The 5,259-nt window shown below is 38.7% G+C and overlaps 1 non-coding gene across 1 annotated transcript; it reads left to right on the forward strand.

The window, feature by feature from the left end:
* The first annotated feature begins 3,276 nt into the window (after nt 1-3,276).
* On the forward strand, nt 3,277-3,383 carry LOC141644869 (small nucleolar RNA R71). Its single transcript, XR_012544472.1, has one exon. It is a non-coding gene; the product is annotated as a small nucleolar RNA R71 (small nucleolar RNA).
* Nucleotides 3,384-5,259: the final 1,876 nt, after the last annotated feature.

The raw sequence follows: 5,259 nt of genomic DNA on the forward strand, positions 1-5,259 counted from the left end.
ACTTGGTCCCTAGCTTGTTGCACTACCACTAAAGCATTTGATGGTAGAACTTTTTGCCTTTTTGATAGAGTTTGGGATTTTGATGCTTTGGTGTTACCTTTTGTTCTTGCCATGATGATTCTCCTTGTAATTTGATGTCAACAAACTTTGAATATGCTTGAATGCTCTTGCTTTTTTCCTTCATTCTTCAATCAATTTGGGGTTTTTCGATTTTACCTAAACCCTAGAAATTTTTGATTGATGTTGGGGAGATTTTGATGTTTAATGGTTTAAAAGTTGACAAAGGAGCGATTTGAATTGAATTAGAGCAAGTTTGTAATTGATTTTGATGAATTTGGTTGGGTATTTTGTGATTTTGGATGATGAGTTTGATTGTTGCAGTGGGAGAATGTGTTCTGTTTGTGTTTGGGGAATAATAGAAATGAGGATTTGAAGTTGAAAATCCCGTGTTTATGTCTGTAAACAGGTAAGGAACGCCCGACCTCTGTTGGTGACGGGCGGATTCTCTTTCAGATTTTTTTGTTTAATCCTTGGGGACGCCCGTCCTGGGAAGAGGACGCTCGAGCTGAGCTGAGGGACGCTTGTCTCGATATCAGCTCGGGCGGATTCTGTTTCAGCTCCTTTTTTTTTTTTTTTGCTTTGTTCCAGCCCCCACGAGCTCAGGTCTGCTCATGGGGATCCCATTCCCGCGACTTTACTTTTTCATTTCCTATACTTTCGTCATGGGGTTTCACTACAAAGGCTTGGTTAGCCTAGTCAATTGTTTCCCCACACTTGATCATCAAACACTTCACATTTCAAACACATTAAAATCCCTCCCTCACTTGCTCTCATGTCACACAAATTCTTAAAGCAAAGCATATAAGATGCAATGAAAAAATGATGAAATGCACAAATTGAATAAAATGCAAGTTAAGAGGTTAGAATATTTACAAATGGTGGTTTAGGGAGGACCCCACCAAACTCTCCTTTATTTTAGAGATGTCAAGAAGGTAAAGCAAGGGCGTTGTTGATGTTGCTCAACACCTTGTAGAAGTAATCAAAGGCTTATTCATTCTCATGATAGAGGTCTTGTGTAGACCTCAGCACATTGTTGTCTTCATTCATGTAATAGTCCGAGTCAATGTTATGGTGACAAGGATCTACAAAGCCTTGGCCTAGGGTCATAACATTCCCAATGTAAGGATTAACAAGTCCTTCAAATTCTTCATCCCATAGACCATATACTTCCTTTGCTTCTTCCCCTATGTTGAGAGGATTATGAGTTGGCAAGAGAAACTCTTCTTTGTCATGACCAATAAGGCCTTCATTGATTCTTGTCATGATGGGTGAGCTTTTCAAGCTCTCATTCTTGTTATGAAAAATTCCATGCTCTCCGAATAGAGCCACTTAAATATCATCCACATCTTTCTTCCAATTGAGCGGTGTTTCTTTGCCCTCCTTGCTAGGATTTCCATCTTTGACTTGACCTTTGAATGGGGATTCCACTTTCTTCTTCTCACCTTCCCGGCTATAGTGATCAACCATAAAGTATGGCGCAAACAAGTTGGGAGCTCTCATAGTCTTATCAAGATGAAAGGTGATTGTTTCATCACCCACTTCAAGTGTGAGCATCTCGTGCTTTACACCAATCACCACTCCGGCGGTGTGTAGGAATGGTCTTCCTAGAATGATTGGAATATTGGAATCTTCCTCCATATCAACAATAACAAAGTCCATCCGTAAGAAAAACTTTCCAATTCTCACGGGCACGTCTTCCCATACCCCTAGTGGTTTCTTTGTTGTTTGGTCCGCCATTTGTAGATTCATGTTAGTGCACTTGAGTTCTACCACTCCTAGCCTTTCACATACCGAATATGGCATGACACTCACACTTGCACCTAGATCACATAGTGTTTTGTTGATGGTGGTGTCACCAATGCTATATGGAATAGAGAAGCTTCCCGAATCTTTGAGTTTAGGTGGGGAATTCCCTTGAAGTATTGCACTACTTGTCTTTGTGAATGCGATGGTTTTCAACTTCCTAATGGACTTCTTCTTGGTAAGGATATCTTTAATTTATTTTACATAGGCCGGCACATGATTGATCAATTTCATGAATGGGATGGAAACCTCTAGGTTCTTCACAATCTCTATGAACTTTCCGAGTTACTCATCAAGCTTGGGCTTGGTTGGGCGACTTGGAAACGAAAGTCTAATCACAATAGGTTCTCTTTCAACCTCTTTGGCCTTCTCATCGCTTCTCTTATTCAATGATTCATTGGGAGATGGTTCCACTACCCTAGGATTTCTCCTCAATGGTTCCATCACATCTCTAGTCTTGACACTTTCTTCAACGACATCCTCTTCAATTGGCTCCTTCGGTCTCTCATATCGTGTACCACTCCTCAAGTGAATGGCATTGATGGTTTCATGTCTTATAGGAGGATTACCTTGAGGAGGTAATTGTCCTTTTTGCCTTTGGGAGCTTGAATAGGCCAATTGGGACACTTGTGTCTCCAACATCTTGGTATGAGCAAGGATATTGTTGATGGTAGTGTCTTTGACTTGGCTATCTTTTTGCATTTGAGTGAAAAATTCTTGTTGGTTCTTTTGCATTTGAATGACCGCTTTTTGAACATCAAAAGCTTGGTCATTGGATTGATTGTAAGAATGTTGGTTTTGGAATCCTTGGTTTTGGTTTAAGTAGGGTCTTTGAGTAGGATTTCTCGTTGGAGGTGGGGTTTATGTTGATTGAGGATTTTGAACATTTTGGCTTTTGTATGAGAAGTCTAGGTGAAATTTGATGTTTTCATTATAAAAGTTGGATTAAGGGGCGCCTTCTTGTATGCTTGGACAGCATTCACTTGCTCATTCGTGCCCCTACACTCTTATTGATCATGTCCAAAAGTTCCACAATTCTTACATACTCCATTTGGAATAGAAGATGTTGCTACCATGGCATTGACTTGTTGGTGTTTCTTGGGTGATTGAGAGGCTTCATTCATTTTGGCGACTGCCTTATCAAATTTCAAGTTCGTTGTGTCAATATGGTAGCATAGTTGGGCACCCAAATCGGCACTCAATTGTGTGACGGAGTCAACTTCATGTCTTCCTCCCCTAGTAGCTTTTCTTGGCCTACTATATTGAGAGTTATGAACCGCCATCTCCTCTATCTTTGCCCAAGTTTGGTTATCATCTACCTCGGTGAATCTTCCATTAGAACCCATGTTGAGCACATTCCTTGCATCTTCATACAACCCATTCCAAAATTGTTGGACTAGAAACCATTCGGTTAACCCATGATGGGGACAAGAGCGACATGTATCCTTGAATCTTTCCCATGCCTCATATAAGGATTCTTCATCTCTTTTCTTGTACCCGGTGATTTGGTCTCTTAACATGTTGGTCTTCTGCGGAGGGTAAAATTTCTTGTAAAAGGCAAGTGCTAAATTCTTGTCTAGGGTCTTTAACCATTGTTTTGCGGTTCCGATCAAGGAAAAAGGAAACAATACCGTCAAATTTGGTCTTGAGTTACCCCCGTTTGAGAGATTGCATCACAATAGTCACAAAAGGTCTCCATGTGTAGATGAGATTCCTCACTAAGCATCCCTCCAAATTGACTTCTTTCAACTAATTGTATGAATGCGGATTTGGCAATGTAATTACCGGTCAAGTGGGGTGGTGTTGGAGTACCATTTGGTAGGTTCTCCTCGGTTGGTATGGAATGAGATAAAAATTTAGGCATTATAGGTTGGTTTTGTGGTTGGTACGAGATTGGGTTATCCTCTCCTTGTCTTGCAAAAGGGTTGGTAAACTCAACACTATCCGATTGGATAATACCAATGTCCACAAGTTCTTCAATACCCATAATTGTCGAAGTACCTCTGACGATTCTTTTTATATTTGTCAAAGTTCTTTCAATTTCGAGATCAATAGGCAAAAGTTCACCTTGTGATCTCCTACACATGCAAAACTCAAACAACTAGAAACCAATTAAAACTACCTTGAGGAGTTTGACTTCCCCAAGGTTAAGAAATACACAACTAAAAACAACAAATGATAATTCTTCAATTGAACACGTCCCCGGCAACGGCGCAATTTTGATGAGGGTCGGAATGTCATTTATTCTCTCCTTATCAAACACTTTTATAATCTCAACAAACTACTCTTAGTGGAGTGGTAAGTAAAGGTCAGATCCCAAGTGACGGGTATTGTATTGATTTATCGGTTTTGGAAAGCTATGTCTTTGGCGTCACAATTTGGGTTGAGTTTGAGGTTTGCAATCTAAACTACTTAACAAAGGAAATGTAAACTAATGAAACTAAAGCAAAGTAAGCAAATGGGGTCTATAAACAATTGATTTAAAGCACTAGGGTGTCATGGATTCATAGGGGAATCATGATGAGATCACATAAACAAGTTTCATAGATGCAAGCAATTTATTGTTGTAGTGGAATCGAGTTAGTTTATATCTTACAATTCCTAGGCAGTTTTGGGTCTCGGAGTCGAGTCGGTCAAGAGTTTACAACACCTACAAGTCGACTTAATTATTCCTATTCAACTATATGCATGGTCTAACAAGCCTTGAGTTAGTTTATGTCTTACAAGTCTTGTTGAAAGGATAAGAGAATCATGCTAGGTTGTCAATCAAGCATTAAATCAAGCATAGCATGTGCATAAGTTGAAACTACAACAAACAACCATTCATGTGAACTTATTAAGTAAAGATATACCCCATGATTAACTCCCATGTTCCCCCATTAACCCTAGTTAAGGAAATACTCACTCATTATCATGGTGGACATGCTAACAATTGTGTCAATCATATTAACAAGTCTAAACATGATGAAGGAGTAAAACAATAAACAAGGATTAAATAAAGAGTAGAGAAATTGTACCAACTTAGGATGATCAAATATAAAGAAAAGAATAATAGAAGAAAACTTGATGATTGATGAAGAGTTGTCAATTATTCAATAAACCCAAATAGTCTTCAAATTACCCAACTAGATCTAAGAATACTTGAATAATTAAGGAAAGATTAAGATATAATTAAGATTGAATTGTGTAATTGGATTGTATTAATAACTTAATTTATGCTAATCTAACTTAGTAAAACTTGATAATAAAAGCTTGATGCTAATCTTCTATTACAATGGAGTATTTATACTAAGTACAAGTATTAGGGTAACTAAGAGCTTAAATGACGATTAAGCCCTTTAATGAAGATTAACGCATTGGAAGTCCTTCATGGAGACACCCGAACTGCCCCTGTTG

Source organism: Silene latifolia, chromosome 2 (assembly GCF_048544455.1).
Source record: "Silene latifolia isolate original U9 population chromosome 2, ASM4854445v1, whole genome shotgun sequence".
Taxonomy (NCBI): Eukaryota; Viridiplantae; Streptophyta; class Magnoliopsida; order Caryophyllales; family Caryophyllaceae; genus Silene; species Silene latifolia.